The sequence below is a fragment of the Pan troglodytes genome, chromosome 16 (genome assembly GCF_028858775.2).
Source record: "Pan troglodytes isolate AG18354 chromosome 16, NHGRI_mPanTro3-v2.0_pri, whole genome shotgun sequence".
Taxonomy (NCBI): Eukaryota; Metazoa; Chordata; class Mammalia; order Primates; family Hominidae; genus Pan; species Pan troglodytes.
The window spans coordinates 81025445-81042700 of NC_072414.2; the positions used below are offsets into that span (position 1 = coordinate 81025445).

The 17256-nt window shown below is 45.1% G+C and overlaps 1 protein-coding gene across 1 annotated transcript in view; it reads right to left on the reverse strand.

The window, feature by feature from the left end:
• Positions 1–13278, reverse strand: part of RLBP1 (retinaldehyde binding protein 1) — a 29999-nt gene extending 16721 nt beyond the window's left edge. Inside the window, exon 1 of the mRNA XM_054667903.2 lies at positions 13123–13278. The gene's annotated coding sequence lies outside the window, so the exon portion shown is untranslated. The remainder of the gene's footprint in view (positions 1–13122) is intronic.
• Between the last annotated feature and the right edge of the window lie 3978 nt (positions 13279–17256).

The following is a 17256-nucleotide window of genomic DNA, read 5'->3' on the forward strand; positions in this document are numbered from 1 at the left end:
TGAGGCTCCTTGGAGATCATGAGAATGAGAGCCCAGGCTGCCCCGTGGGAAGGAACCATGAGGGCTCAGAAGAGGCTCTGTCAATGCTGGGTGATAGACTCCGTCACAAAGAACATTCCTGTGCACCAAGAACACTTTTGAGTTAATGGCCCAGCCCTGATAGAAGTGGGCTGCACAGAACTTTTCGGGATACTAGCAGGCCACGAGGTCGTTCTGGGGGAGCAGAGCTTTCTGCAGCATTATCTTCTGCTCACAGCCCTTCTAGTGCCTCTAATCTTCCCTCCTCCCTTCCCAAGAGTCACGCTCACATCCAGCTCCCCTGGTGGGAACAATAGTGCCTCTGTGAGAGGAGATGCACCCTCATTGGCCCAGACACCTGTGCTGGCAACACTGGCAGACAAACATGGGCTCCCTGGCCTGCTGCCCTCTGCCTGGCTGAAGGCGGGGATGGGGATGACTCACATTTGTCGTGCCCCCTTTCTGTACCGTGGCCTGTGCCCTACCAGCCTTATCTCAGCCAACCCTTCCAGATGTGAGAGAGTATAATCCCCTTTTTCATAGACTAGGATACTGAGAGTCCAGGAGGTGAGGGGTCTTCCCAAAGCCACACAGCTGGTTAGAAATGGAGTCTCGGCCATTCTAAAGCCCTCTCAGCATTCAACACACAAGGCTCTCCCTCCTCAAGAAGCGAGATCAACACAGGGGTGTCTGCCCAGGGACTTCACACCTGCCCCCTGGCTCCTGGGGAAGGTGACATCACCTGACCCTCCCTGGGAGCAGTTCCAGTGGGCAAGAGTTTGGTCAATGCAATCCCTTCTTTGGTCAGTAATAATTATCCTGGGATAGGGAGGACCTTATGGAATCCTAGGCCTCAACCTTTCCTTTGAGAAGCGGGAAAACCCAAGTCTGGAAACATCCTGCACTTTCCTTAAAATTAAACATGGTAATGAGAGCGAGCAAGCAGAGTCTCTGACCCCTGGGGCGGGCAGACTCTTCGTCCTCTAAAAAGTTCCCTCCCTCTAGGAGGCACCGCTCATTCCACAAAGAGAGGCCTGCCTGTGTCAGGGGAAGAGTGGGAGGTGCTGGGAATGAGCAAGGAGGAGCTGAACAATACAGTCTATCAGGATGCTTGTTCCAAGAGGATTTCAGAATTAAGGTGTTTCCACGATCTGAGGAAAAATAAGCTTGCAAACACACACAAGTAAAAAGGAAGTGAAGATGGATCCATGGCTGATGCAAGGGATGGATAGATGGATAGATGTGATGAAGCAAGTAGAATAAAATATTTATGGTAGAATCTAAGTACTGGGTTTCTGGGATGTTAAATGTAAAAATCAAGAAGGCTTCTTCTTTTTTTTTTAGACAGAGTCTTGCTCTTTCATCCAGGCTGGAGTGCAGTGGTGCGATCTTGGCTCACTGCAACCTCTGCCTCCCAGGTTCAAGCGATTCTACTGCCCCGGCCTCCCGATTAGCTGGGATTACAGGCACCCACCACCATGCCTGGCTAATTTTTGTATTTTTAGTAGAGTTGGGGTTTTACCATGTTGGCTAGGCTGCTCTCGAACTCCTGACCGAGGTGATCCACCCACCTTGGCCTCCCAAAGTGCTGGGATTACAGGTGTGAGTCACCACGCCCAGCCTCAAGAAGCCTTCTTCCTCTTATTTCACCATTCTTTCCCTTCCTCTCTTACCTTCCCTTTCCCATATTCTTTCAACCAACATGTATTGAGTAGCTATTATATATTAGGCACTGTGCATCCAGAGATAAATAAAATACTGTCTCTGCCTTAAGCAGCCCACAGTTTAGAAGGGGAGAGGCCTGCACAAAATAATTATAAAATAGGGCAAGTTCTACGACAAGACAAAGGTTCTGAAATGATCTATGTGGTAGTGCCAAAAAATGCTCCACAAAAATGGGGAGTTGTTCTTTGGTTAATTAAGTTTGAGAAATGTTACAAATTATATTGGAAGTTACTAATGAAAGTAAGCAATGCAAAAGCTCTGAGAAGTCCTGTAGCAAAGAAATCTAGAAAACCAGTTTAGGCTGGGCACAATGGCTCACACCTTCAATCCCAGCACTTTGTGGGGCTGAGATGGGAGAATTGACAGCCTGAGAGTTTCAGACCAGCCTGGTCAACATAATGAGACCCTGTCTCTAAAAAAATAAAATAAATAACTCGATGTTGTGGTTTGCACCTGTGGTCCCAGCTACTTAGGAGGCCAAGGCAGAAGGATTGCTTGAGCCCAGGAGGTCAAGGCTGCAGTGAACTATGATCTTGCCACTGCAGTCTAGCCTGGGTGACAAAGTGAGACCCTCTCTCAAGAAAAGAAACAAAAAACCAGTTTAACTCAGCATTTCCCAAATTTATGAGCCAGTGCAACCGTTTCATGAACAACTTTGGAACCATTGTTTCTCTGAACATGCTTGGGAATCACTGATAGCTGTGGTCTGTGGAAAGAATCTAGGAGAAGCTTGGAGGGAGAAGACAGCTCTGCTAGGGGGAATTAAGAAGGACTTCCTAAAGAAAGTGATTTTCAAACTAACAAAAGAGCAAAAGTTTCACCAGGGAGACAATGTGGAGAACTGGAGTAGGTGTCCCTGAAAAGGACTCCCAGACAGTAAACAGCACATTTAAAAAATATGGACAAGTAGGAGTTTGGCTGGTTTGGAGAATTGCAACTATGTAGTATAGTTGGAGCCTAGGGTTTGGGTAGGAGATAAGTGAAAAGATGAAGGCGGTGGCCAGATTCTTTAGGCCCTAAGATGCTATATTCCTCAATTCAAAGAATTCTGTTTCAATATAAATATAAAATAAAATTTGTTGAGCACCTACTATGTACCAGGCCCTATGCCAGGTACTGGGGAAATGTTGCTTTATAAGACAGGGAGTCTTATAAGGGAGTGCCAAGTGCTATAGGGAGGTGGAGACGGGATTAAACCTGTCCACAGGATTTAAAAACAAGAAGGCGGCTGGGCACGGCGGCTCACGCCTGTAATCCCAACACTTTGGGAGGCCAAGGCTGGTGGATCACCTGAGGTCAAGAGTGTGAGACCAGCCTGGCCAGCAAGGTGAAACCCCATCTCTACTAAAAATACAAAAATTAGCTGGGCGTGAGATGGGAGGATTGACAGCCTAAGAGTTTCAGACCAGCCTGGTCAACATAGTCAGACTCTGTCTCTAAAAAAATAGAAAAAATAACTTGATGTCGTGGCTTGCACCTGTGGTCCCAGCTACTTAGGAGGCCGAGGCAGAAAGATTGCTTGAGCCCAGGAGGTCACAGAAGGGAGTGCCAAGTGCTCCCGCCACAGGTGCCTGTAATCCCAGCTACTCAGGAGGCTGAGGCAGGAGAATTGCTTGAACCTGGGAGGTGGAGGTTGCAGTGAGCCGAGATCGCACCACTGCACTCCAGCCTGGGCGACAGAGCGAGACTCCATCTAAAACAAACAAACAAACAAAAACAAAAAACCAAGAAAGCTGCCATGATCTTGGCCACAGCTGTTTTGGTGAATTACCAGAGGTAAGAGAACGGCAGAGGAATGAATAGGAGATACAGAAACACAGAGAAAGACAATAGATGACTCCTTCAAGAAATCTGGCTGAAAGCAGGTGAGAAAGAGGGCAGTAACTGTAAGGGAAGGGGGGCTCCAGGGGGTTGTTTTGTTTAGATGGATGGGGAAGACTTTTCTATCTCCTCCTTTATTCTCCATAGATGATCTCACTACTTCAAAGGGGCTAAAAATAGGTGCCCTTAGATGGGAACTTGGTTTTAACTCCTCACCACCAAAGGAGATGTGTTTATGAAAGGGCAGCTGTAGAAAGTTAGAGGTTAAAGACCAAGGTCTGAGAGGGGTGATAGTAAGGTCCTCACTGAGAGGTGGAAACCTTAAGCAGCTGTCTCTGTCCCTCCAGCAGAGGGACCAGCCTCGGCCGGGAAGGTGGAACACCCTCCACTGTTACAGGGAGCTGGAGGAAAGAACTAGTGCTGAGGACACTGAGTTTAAAGACTTGACGGTGGGGAGCTAATGCAAATTTCCATCTGAGGGCACTTATTTTTTTCTCTCTTTTTTGGGGGTGTGGGGGTGGGTCAAGTACAACTTCATGAAGAAAGGAAGGATAAACTTACTGGGGAAGATTATCTGACAGTGCTGAAGGCCCACCTGAGACTGGGGCACCCACTTAAACACACGTTACTTCTCAAGCACAATCCAGCAGCTGAAGTATAGCTCCAACAAGAGAATAGAGCTGGCTTCATACAGGGTTAGGGTTTGCTGAGTGAATGGGATGGAAAGAAAGGCAAAAGGGGGCAAAAGATAGGAGCAGTCGCTTATGCCTGTAATCCCAGTAATTTAGGAGGCTGAGGTGGGAGGATTGCTTGAGTCCAGGCATTTGAGACCAACCTGGGTAACATAGCAAGACCCCTTCTCTACAAAAAGTAAAATTAGCTGGGTGTGGTGGTGCATGCCTATAGTCCCAGCTACTCAGGAAGCTGAGGTGGGAGGATTGTTTAAGCCTGGGAGGTTGAGGCTACAGTGAGTCATGATTACCCCACTGCACTCAGCCTGGGCAACAGTGAGACCATCTCAAAACAAATAAATGAATAGGCCAGGCACGGTGGCTCATGCCTGTAATCCCAGCATTTTGGGAGGTCGAGGCAGGCAGATCATGAGGTCAGGAGTTTGGGACCAGCGTAGCCAACATGGTGAAACCCCGTCTCTACTAAAAATACAAAAATTAGCCAAGCGTGGTGGTGGGCACCTGTAATCCCAGCTACTCGAGAGGCTGAGGCAGGTGAATCGCTTCAACTGGGGAGGTGGAGGTTGCAGTGAGCTGAGATTGAGCCACTGCACTCCAGCCTGGGCAACAGAGTGAGACTCTATCTCAAAAACACAAAAAACAAAAAACAAATGAACAAACAAAAACGGCCAGGTGCAGTGGCTCATGCCTGTAATCCCAGCACTCTGGGAGGCCAAGGCGGGCACATCATGATGTCAGGAGATTGAGACCATCCTGGCTAACACGGTGAAACCCTGTCTCTACTAAAAATACAAAAAAATTAGCTGGGTGTGGTGGCATGCTCCTGTAGTCCTAGCTACTCGGGAGGCTGAGGCAGGAGAATCACTTGAACCTGGGAGGCGGAGGTTGCAGTGAGTCAAGATCGCGCCACTGCACTCCAGCCTGGGCAACAGAGCGAGACTCTGTCTCAAAAAAAAAAACCAAAAAACCCAAAACATATAAATAAATGAATAAATACATAAATAAATAAATATTGCAAAAATGTGGTTTAACTATATAACCTTGGAATTGAAGATGAGGAGTCAGAGGCAGTGAAGATTAGAGAACAGGTAGGTGAGAGTAGTTGAGCAGGCTAATTGGATGGTTGAGAGGTTGCTATCTAAGTAGTGATTTGGGAGGTGGCTTGGGGTATGACCAGGAGAGTGAGTGGCTGAGGTGACATGGAGGAGAAAGTCATGGAGGTGGAGAGGGGAGTGGCCAAGAGGCCACGTGTAGGATGAGAATGATCTAGGATGACAGCAGAATAGGGGCAAAGTAGAAGATGGAGAACAGGTATCCACCTCTCCACAGAAAAGGGCTGAGATGGCACCTCAAAGGCCCAGTTTGCTGATTATTTATAGACCAGAGAGGACCACTAGATTTGCAAATGGGCCAGTATTTTTTTAACTTTTTATTTTGACATAATTTCAGATTTACAGAAAAGCTGCAAGAATGGTGCACAGAATTCCCACATGCCTTTCACCTAGATGTTAACACTTCATGTTTGCTCTTTCATTCTCTCAATATATCCAAGCGTATTTTTTTCTAAACTGTTTTAGCATTAAGTTGCAGACATGATGCCCTTCTACTCCTAAATACTTCAGCGTGGACTTCCTAAAAACAGGGACATTCTCTGCTTTGATCTGAATGCTTGTGGTTCCCCTAAATTCATACACTGAAATCCCAAGCCCCAAAGAGATAGTATTAGGAGGTGGGGGTTTGGGATTAGTGTCTTTATAATAGAGCACCTGAGAGCTGCCTTGCACCTTCCACCTTGCAAGGACACAGCAAAAAGGTGCCATCCATGGGAAAGTGGCCTTCACCAGATACCAACACTGCTGGTGTCTTGATCTTGAACTTCCCAGCCTCCAGAACTATGAGAAATAAATTTCTGTTGTTTAGAAGCCACCCAGTCCATGGTATTTGGTTATTACAGCCTGAATGGACTAAGATTCTCTTAATTCATCATGGTGCAATTATCAAAATCAAGAATTGAACAGAGCCGAGATTGTGCCGCTGCACTTCAGCCTGGGTGACACAGTGAGACTCCATCTCAAAAAAAATAAAAAATAAAAAATCAACAAAAATGGCCGGGTGCAGTGGCTCACGCCTGTAATCCCAGCACTCTGGGAGGCCGAGGCGGGCAAATCTTGAGGTCAGGAGATTGAGGCCATCCTGGCTAACACAGTGAAATCCCATCTCTACTAAATATACAAAAAAATTGAACAGTAACACCATTGGATAATCTATATGATTTAATTAAATATTGCCAATTGTAAGGGGCCAGTTTTTATGTATTACTTTCCACCCTGCTTCTTTTCCTTTCTCCTTTTATTCCTCTTCTCTTCCAGGCCTTTCAGAAACAGGGAACAGATTGGGAGAAAAGAGCTAACACTTTTGTGTTTGTTTTGAACTTTCTACTTTCAAATGATTGCAAATTCACAGGGAGCTTAAAAGAAACAATATATCTTTTATGTCAAAATTTGGGTTTTGAAATTTCATGTTTCATTGAGATAATTTAAACCCATATTTTTCTAAGGCTATACTAATGATTTTGCATCCATTTAGCAAATACTTATGAAGCACGGCCAGGCGCAGTGGCTCACGCCTGTAATCTCAGCACTTTGAGAGGCCAAGGCAGGTGGATCACGAGGTCAAGAGATTGAGACCATCCTGGCCAACATGGTGAAACCCCATCTCTACTAAAAAATAGAAAAATTAGCTGGGCTTGGTGGCATGCACCTGTAGTCCCAGCTACTCAGGAGGCTGAGGCAGGAGAATGCTTGAACCTGGGAGGTGGAGGTTGCACTGAGCCGAGATCACGCCACTGCACTCCAGCCTGGTGACCGAGTGAGATTCCATCTCTGCCGAGACCAGCTCAGTCATGGAGACCCTAACCCAGCGGTGCTAGAGGAATTAAAGACACACACACAGAAATATACAGTGCGGAGTGGGAAATCAGGGGGCTGACAGCTTTCAGAGCTGACAGCCCCGAACAGAGTTTGACCCACATATTTATTGACAGCATACCAGTGATAAGCATTATTTCTATAGATTATAGATTAACTAAAAGTATTCCTTATGGGAAATAAAGGGATGGGCCAAAACAAAGGGATGGGCTCTGGCTAGTTATCTGCAGCAGGACCATGTCCTTAAGGCACAGATCACTCATGCTATTGTTTGTGGTTTAGGAACGCCTTTAAGTGGTTTTCTGCCCTGGGTGGACCAGGTATTCCTTGCCCTCATTCCAGTAAACCCACAACCTTCAGCGTGGGCATCATGGCCATCACAAGCATGTCACAGTGCTGCAGAGATTTTGTTTATGGCCAGTTTTGGGGCCAGTTTATGGCCAGATGTGGGGGCCTGTTCCCAACATGTTCCCCCTTGTTGCTTTTGCAAGATGATAAAAGCAAAGGCAGCTTTATCACAGTGAGCTACTTCTCGCAGGAATCGGAATCTGCATCTGCAGACTATACAAAGACAAACTACATGGACTAAAAGCACAATCATCATTGAAATCACAGAGCTTCCAAGTATTTTTATCTATTTTAATGGGTTACTTGCTGCTAATCCGTTGGTAGCTCCTTCAAGCACTCCAGTTCCTGGTATTAAGGTCAGGTGTGCCGAGGATGCTTTAAATATTTGTTCTTTTAATTTTGCAATATCCAAAGACAAGTTTGTAGAGTGTCCTTCTAGATACTTTTTTATTCTTTCCCACATTTTGATCTTATTAAAAGCCATTAATAGTTTCCACAAATCCTTATGTTTAGCTCCTACAGTGGGCCATATCATTTGAGGTTGAGGTGGTACTATACCACCATGTTTCCAGATAACAGGAACTCTTGCTGTATTTCTTACCATTTCTACCATCTGACCATTTTGTTTAGACCAGCTGAACATAGTGTGGCTGTGGCATGCAGACTGAGAAGTGCAATTCAAGCTAAACATCCCCTTATTACCAATCAATAATGATTCCATAGGAATCATTGTGCAGCACCTCTGCCTGTTCTGCAATGCAATCTTCCCAAACAAGTACATTAATTATTTCTGGCCAGGTCCAATTCTGTTTACAAATAGGTTTTTGAGGGCGGTATGCCTCAATTATAGGAGCTGATTTATTATGGTAAATACTGAGATCAGAAAGCATGTGTAACTATGTCATAGAGTGATTACATCCAGGCATTACTGCCAGCCAAGATTGATAAATATGCCCAATAAGTATAATTGTTCTCTGTGTCAGTCCTTGTTGAAGGAATACTCATGGCAATGGTGATCACCGCTATCATAAAATTACTCATTGTGACTGGTTGTCCCGCTTTCCTCAGGTTTTCGTCCACCATCTGTGACAGCTTCTTGATCTGTCCCCAGGTAGGTGGCTCAGTTCAACAGGTGTTGCTCATGACAGTTGGGGTTCTCCTCAGCATCAGTCTTGACATGGCTGCAACCAGGGGATCCTCGGGATCCTCCCAGAATCTCTTCCTTGGCATCTGGCTCATGATAAGGTTTCAGGCGTCTTGATGATATCCAACTTGGCTGTTGATTCTGGCCTGGAGAAACACAAGCATAACCTCTACCCCAAGTTATTATTTTACCTATTTCCAAATTTTTTGTTATCGGATCTCTTCACCAAACCAGTTGTTCTGCTTCTGTCTTTGTAGCTGGTTTCTGTAGATGCTGTTCAGCTGCTGATAGCATCTGGCTTTTAGGCAGGCTCAAAAAATTTAAAGTCAATAATGCTAGAGTCAATTGCATATGGGGTATTCCGTAGTCCCTGTTTCCATCAGTCTGCTTTTGCAATTGTCGTTTCAGGGAGAGATTCGTTCTTTCTACTATGGCTTCTCCTCAAGAATTATATGGGATGCCAGTAATGTGTTTAATATTCTATATAGAGAAAAATGTAGCTAGAGCTTGGCGAGTATAGCCTGGGGCATTATCTGTTTTAATAGAAGCTGGAATGCCCATCACTGCAAAACACTGCAAAAGGTGACATTTAACACAGGCAGAAGACTCTCCTGATTGGCATGTAGCCCAGACAAAGTGAGAAAAGGTGTCCACACATACATGTACATAAGCTAGTCTCCCAAAGGAGGGAACATGTGTGACTTCCATTTGCCAAAGAGAATTAGGTTCCAATCCTCAAGGATTAACTCCTCCTATGCAAGATGAGGAATGTACCATTTGGCAAGTTGGGCATCGTTGGATAATAGCTTTAGCTTCTTTCCAGGTAATGCTGTATCTGCGTTTGAGACCAGAGGCATTAACATGGGTTAAATTGTGACAGTGTCTAGCATTAGATATTGCAGTAGCAACTAAGTGATCAGCCATTTGATTCCCTTCAGTTAAAGGTCCTGGAAGAGGTGTATGAGCCCTAATGTGAGTGATGTAAAAAGGGTGCATTCTACTCCTAACTGCTGTTTGTAATTGGGTAAATAAAGTCATCAGTTGCTCATCTGTATGAAATCGTAACTAAGCATTTTCAATTAATTGTGTGGAATGAACCACGTGTGAAGAATCAGAAATCACATTAATAGGCATATCAAAAGCAGTCAATACCTCAATTACAGCTACAAGCTTGACTTTTTGAGCTGAAGTATAGGGCGTCTGAAAAACTTTACCTTTTGAGCCAGAATAAGAAGCTTTACCATTGCTAGACCCATCTGTGAAGACATTTTCAGCACTTTCAATTGGTTTAAATTACTTATTTTAGGGAAAATCCAATTAGTTACTTTCAAAAATTGAAATAATTTTGTTTTCAGAAAATGATTATCAAGAACACCCATGAAATCAGCTAAATGAGTTTGCCAAGTAAGACTATTTATAAAAGTTTGCTGGCCAGGCGCGGTGGCTCACGCCTGTTATCCCAGCACTTTGGGAGGCTGAGGTGGGCGGATCACGAGGTCAGGAGATTGACACCATCCTGGCTAACACAGCGAAACCCTGTCTCTACTAAAAATACAAAAAAAAAAAAAAAAAAAAAAAAAAAAATTAGCTGGGTATGGTGGCGGGTGCCTGTAGTCCCAGCTACTCGGGAGGCTGAGGCAGGAGAATGGCGTGAACCTGGGAGGCGGAGCTTGCAGTGAGCCGAGATTGCACCACTGCACTCCAGCCTGGGTGATAGAGTGAGACTCCGTCTCAAAAAAAAAAAGTTTGCTGTATTTGTGCCTTTGTGAGAGGGACAATAACTTTTCCAGGATCATATCCATGTAATTTAACAACCTGAGTTCTCCCATTTCCTATCATAGTAGCAATTTGATCCAAATAAGGAGTTAGAGTCCATGAATTAGTATGTGGAAGACAAAGCCATTCTACTAAGTCCTGCTCTTGGACAGTAACACCAGTAGGTGAATGCTGAATTGAAAAAATTAGCAAATCTAGAGTCTTTTCTGGATCTATTCTATTTATTCGAGTCTTATGCACTTGCTTTTCAAGCAGCTGTAACTCTGCCTCGGCCTCCTTTGTTAATTGCCGAGGGCTAGTGAGACTAGGATCTCCTCTAAGGATAGAAAAGAGTTTACTCATGGCATAGGTAGGAATGCCTAGAGCAGGTTGTATCCAATTACTGTCCCCTAGTAATTTTTGGAAGTCATTTAATGTTTTCAGTTGATTTCTACGTATGGTTACTTTCTGTGGCACAATGGTAGTATCATTTACTAAGGTCCCCAAGTAGGAGTAAGGAGTAGTAGTCTGAATTTTGTCAGGAGCTATAATTAAACCAGGGCAAGAAATCAAATTTTGCAAGTGATCGTAACATTGGAGTAATATTTCTCGAGTAGGGGCAGCACAAAGTGTATCATCCATATAATGAATAATGTAACACTGAAAATTTTTTATGAGTAGGTTCAATTGCTTGCACTACATAAGTCTGGCAAATTGTTGGACTGTTTAACATGACTTGTGGCAACACTTTCCAATGAAAACACTTAGCAGGTTGCAGGTTGTTTACCACAGGTATTGTAAATGCAAACCGTTCACAGTCTTGCTCAGCTAAGGTGATAGTAAAGAAACAGTCTTTTAAATCTATGACTATTAAAGGCCAATTTTTTTGAATCATAGCAGGAGAAGGCAGTCCTGGCTGTAATGTCCCCATAGGTTGTATAACTGAATTAATGGCCCTTAAGTCAGTTAACATTCTCCATTTACCTGATTTTTTCTTAATTACAAAAACTAGAGAATTCCAAGGGGAAAATGTTGGGAGCCATGTGTCCTTTTTCTAATTGTTCAGTAACTAAGTCTGCTAAAGCCTCCAGTTTCTCTTTACTCAGTGGCCATTGTTCTATCCAAATTGGCTTATCTGTTAACCATTTTAAAGGTATAGGTTCTGGAGGCTTAACAATGGCTGCCATCAAAAATGATACACTAAACCTTGGCAGGAACTTTGTCTTTCCATTTGAAGCAGTTCCTTCAAACCTTGCAAATTTTTTTCTAGTCCCATACCAGGGACATACCCCATTTCATGCATCATATGTTGACTTTGAGGGCTATATAATTGCTCTGTAATTAGAACTTGTGCTCCCCATTGTTGTAATCTCTTCCCCATAAATTTTTAGGTACAGAAGTTACAATTGATTGAATAGTCCCAGGTTGTCCATCGGGCCCTTCATAATGCAAAATATAACTACTTTGATATACTTCAGAGGCTTTACCAACTCCAACTAGGTTAAATTGAGCGGGTTGAATTGGCCACGCAGATGGCCAGTGCCATAGAGAAATGATTGAAATGTCTGCTCCTGTATCTATCAAACCTTTAAATTTCTTTCCCTGAATAGTTATTTCACAGGTAGGACGTTCATCAGTAATTTGATTCACCCAAAAAGCTGCTTTGCCTTGTTTATTTGTGCTTCCAAATCCTCCCGTTCGTTTAATTTCACTTTTCCCCATTTCCACATACGGCACAATCAGGAGCTGTGCTATGCTCTCTCCTGGCTCTGCTTTCCAGGGAACAGAAGTAGATATAACAATCTGAATTTCCCCATTGTTATCTCAATCAATGACTCCCATATGTACTTGCTGTCCTTTTAAATTTAAACTAGATCTACCTAGAAGTAATCCTATCCTCCCTGCTGGCAAGGGTCCACAGACCCCTGTTGGAACTTTTTGCAGGGGTTCCCCAGGCAGAAGACTCACAGCTTTTGTGCAGCACAAATCTACTGCGGCACTACCAGCTGTGGCGGGGGACAGACATTGTACAGGGGTGAAGGAGTGGCCTGAGCCAGAAATGCCCCAGGTTGGAACGGGGCCCGGGACAGGCCCCTCATGGCGTTTCCTAAATTGGGTTCCCATCTTTATCAAACTTAGAGTGACATTGATTAGCCCAATGTTTTCCTTTTTTACACTTCGGGCATAGACCTGGCTCATATTGATTAATAGCTTGTTTAAATTCTTTGAGTAATTTAAAAGGAAAAGGCTCAAATATAGCTATAATATTTCCCTATTGATCTAGGGGGTGTATCCTAACAGGGAACTGCCAAGCCTCTATATCACCCTCTCATCTAGCTTGCTGAATTCCTGCCTGAATAGAACTGAGAGCGGTTGCTCAAGGAACTGCTTTAACAGTCACTGGGGCAACTACTTTTCACCCAGTGTCCTCTAGAAAACAAAGATCTGGAGGGTCAGGCCACTCTTTTTCTTCAAAATAATGAGGGGGTGCAGAAGGGTAGGGATGAACCTCTTCCTCCTTTGCCACTTTAGCTTTAGCTGGCAAACAAACCTGCTGTTACCTCTTCTGTTACTTTGTTATACTTTCCTTCCTCCTCATCATTAGTGTGAAAAGGTTCCAAGGTGGAACAAACCAGAGCCCACACTTGTCCCACTGTTACCCTGATGCTTCTGTGTTCCCTTTCTGACTCACCATGGGCATTGCTTAAGAGTACTCGGGTGTCCTCCAGCTTAATTCCACATTCTCCAACCGTCGCTCTGGCGACCCTTTGACCTGGGATAGAGCCCCATGTATGGGCACCACTTACCGAGACCAGCTCGGTCATGGAGACCCTAACCCAGCAGCGCTAGAGGAATTAAAGACACACACACAAACATAGAGTGAGAAGTGGGAAATCAGGGGGCTGACAGCCTTCAGAGCTGAGAGCCCCGAACAGAGTTTGACCCATGTATTTATTGACAGCAAGCCAGTGATAAGCATTGTTTCTACAGATTGTAGATTAACTAAAAGTATTCCTTATGGGAAACAAAGGGATGGGCCAGAAATAAAGGATGGGCTCTGGCTAGTTATCTGCAGCAGGAACATGTCCTTAAGGCACAGATCACTCATGCCATTGTTTGTGGCTTAGGAACGCCTTTAAGTGGTTTTCCGCCCTGGGTGGGCCAGGTTTTCCTTGCCTTTATTCCGGTAAACCCACAACCTTCAGCGTGGGTGTCATGGCCATCATGAGCATGTCACAGTGCTGCAGAGATTTTGTTTATGGCCAGTTTTGGGGCCAGTTTATGGCCAGATTTGGGGGCCTGTTCCCAACACGTCTCAAACAACAACAACGAAAACCTTATGAAGCACTACCTTATGCCAAGCACTTTACTACACACTGGTGCTATAAATAGTGAGCAGGTAAACCTCTGCCTCAAACTCTACCAAACTGGAATTTCTTCCAGGTGGAGTAAACCAGTTCTCCTTAACAAACCTGTGAGCTATCCAGGTAGTACTGTGTTTGTTTCTTTTACCATCTTAACGGTTTCTAAGTGTATAGTTCAGTAAAGTCAAGTATATTCACACTGTTACGCAACACATCTCCAGAACTTTTTCATCTTGCAAAACTGAGACTCGGTACCCATTAAGTAATAACTAATTTCCCCTCCCCCCAGGCCCCATAATCACCATCCTTCTTTCTGTTTCTATGAATTTTTTTTTTTTTTTTGAGACGGAGTTTTGCTCTGTCACCCAGGCTGGAGTGCAATGGCATGATCTCAGCTTACTGCAACCTTGGCCTCCCGGGTTCAAGCAATTCTCCTGCCTCAGCCTCCTGAGTGGCTGGGACTACAGGCGCCCATCACCACGCCTGTCTAATTTTTATATTTTTACTAGAGATAGGCTTTTGCCATTTTGGCCAGGCTGGCCTCAAACTACTGACCTCAGGTGATCCACCCGCCTTGGCCTCCCAAAGTGCTGGGATTACAGGTGTCAACCACTGTGCCCAGCATGTTTCTATGAATTTGATGAGATACCTCATATAAATGGAATCACGTACATTAGTATTTGTCTTTTGGTGACTAGCTTATTTCACTTTAGCATAATGTTCTCAAGTTCATCCATGTTGTAGCATGTGTCAGAATTTCCTTCCTTTTAAAGCTGGATAATATTCCATAGTATGTATGTCCCACAATTTTTTTTTTTTTTTTTTTTGAGACAGAGTCTCGCTCTGTCACCAGGCTGGAGTGCAGTGGCACAATCTCAGCTCACTGCAATCTCTGCCTCCCAGGTTCAAGCAATTCCCCTGCCTCAACCTCCTAAGTAGCTGGGACTACAGGCACGCACCACCATGCCCAGCTAATTTTTTGTATTTTTTTAGTAGAGATGGGGTCTCACCATGTTGGCTAGGATGGTCTCAATCTGCTGACCCATGATCTGCCCGCCTCGGCCTCCCAAAGTGTTGGGATTACAGGTGTGAGCCACTGCACCCGGTCGTATGTCCCACATTTTATCCATTCATACAGTGAGGGACATTTGTGTTGTTTCTACCTTTTGGTTATTGTAAATAGTACTACTGTGAACACAGATATACAAATATCTCTCTGAGATCCTGCTTTCAATACTTTTGAAAAGTTATTTGCTGGAAGGAAATAACACTTTCATGTGCTTCTAAGTTTGGCTCTTTATATATGTTACCTTGATCATTCTCTCAAGCAGCACTGCCCTTAATCCCAAGCAACTGGAGCTCTTGGGCGGGGTGGGGGAGCCTTATTGGTCTTCCTCTGCCCAGAGTCCAGAGGATGTGCCCACCCACCTTCCTTTAGATCATGCTCTAGGTACCTACTTAACCATCCTCAAATTTGCTTCCAGGGCCCAGATAGGCCTTTTCCTAGGTCCACCCTTCCTAGAATGGACCTGCTAGTATGTACAGCCCTAGACCCAAAGGGTGGCTACAGGGCAGCTTTGTGGGGGAGTCATGGTGTGGATCTTCAGGCTGGGTGTCCACATGCAGGCATAGGAAGCCTGAGACCTCACACTGTAGGACTGAGTCGGGAATGGTAAGGGGCTTCCATTTGTACTTTTTCTCTGGACTCCTGTAAATATTAGTAGCTATAATGTTGTTAAGATAAACAAGTACTATTGACAAGGTCTGAAGAACATTTAGTTCCATTACTGTAAACCTGTTTTTAACTGGATGTATTTTCTAGAATCAGTGTATCACTAGCTTCTCAGTGTATAGTGTCTAGTCAGTGAACCAGATGGATAAGATTTGCTCCTTAGTTAAGGAAGCCTGCACCAGGGTGAAAAACCGTTGTTGTTAATCTGAATGAATCTGTTCTTCTCTTCTTTTGCATATGTAACACTTATTAATGCAAATGGAAAACACAGATGATGCATTCGTGCAACAAGAGGAGACAAGAACCCTGAGGCATCAATGCCAGTGGGTAGACACACAGGCAATTCAGTAAGTACGTCTGGGATGCGCCAGTGGAGGCTCGGAGAGGCTAATGAGCTTGTTCTAGCTACCCAGACCCACAGATTGATGGCTGAATCCCAGAAGCAGCCTGGGAGATTTTGTGGGGAGATGAGGCAAAGTCATCTATTTCCTTGGCAAGGTAAAGGATTCCTTTCAGGAATCATCTTCTACCTCAAGCTGCCGTGTTTTAGTTAAACATCGCGGCTCTGTATTGGGACAGAAATGTAGAAGGAAAAAAATGCTGAAGGGTCACAAGCAAGGAGCAGGTCTAGACAGCTGAGAGGAACCATTCTCCTCCAATAGCTCTGTTTCTTCAATAACTGGCCATGTAGACCCGTTCTACCCCCGAGGGCTGGGAGTCGAGTCAGGTTCCAGACTGAATGCTCCCTGATCTTAGCATTCCTTCACTTGCCATCCCACAGGCACCTCAAATTTGGTGAGTCCAACTCTGAAGGGCTCATCATCACCCCATCATCCTTTTCCTGTGCTCCCTGTGTTAGTCAACTGCAGGATTAACTCCCCGCCCCCCAACCCCAGTCGCTCAAGCCTGAACATTCCTCAACAACGCCCACACCCCCTCAAATCCGGATATTTGGGCTTCCTAAATCTCTACCTCCTAATCTCTTTCACATGCAGTCCACTCCTTTCTGTCCCCATTGCCAAGGTTGGGCCACCACCACCTATCTTTGGGACAACTTACAGTCTTCTAAGGGGGGTCCTGCCTTCGGTCCGCCCCACCTGGCTCATCTCTTTTGAACAGTTTCTGCGGTACTCACCTGCCCGAGACAGCAGTCTACAATGCGAACACAGTCATGTCCTTCCCCTTCAGCGGTTCCCCACTGTCCCCAATATGAAAAGGAGTTAGAAACCCCTGTCTTCCCACTCCCACCGAGCACCTTCGCCTTCTGAACTGGCCAGGGGCTCTGTTGCTTGCTCGTTGCTCTCAGACCCTTTGCGCAAGGTGCTCCCTCAACCCAAAATAGAATCTCGGCCCACCCTCTGTCGGTGTTCGCCCCACTGTCAGTTGTTCATTTAACAAATATTCGCTGCTTTTGCCAGGCTATGCAATAAACGCTGGGGTTACGCAAGGGGAGCGCAAAACAAAACAAAACAGAGAACAAGCAAAAACCACAACTCCCAAAAGTCCATTAAGACCCCTAGCCACAGGGGGCTTACATCTGAGGGGTTACCGTCCCTTGGCACAAGGTGGAGTATGAAATCCGCCTCTGCCTTCCAGGCTTTTCCAGTGCCAAGACCTGCGGGGCCACCAATTGTGAGTCCCCTCCCGCACTGACTACTCCCTCAACAGGACACGAGGGAAGCTGAACCTGTCGGGACACCGCGCTGGGCACGCTCAGGTCCCACCGCGC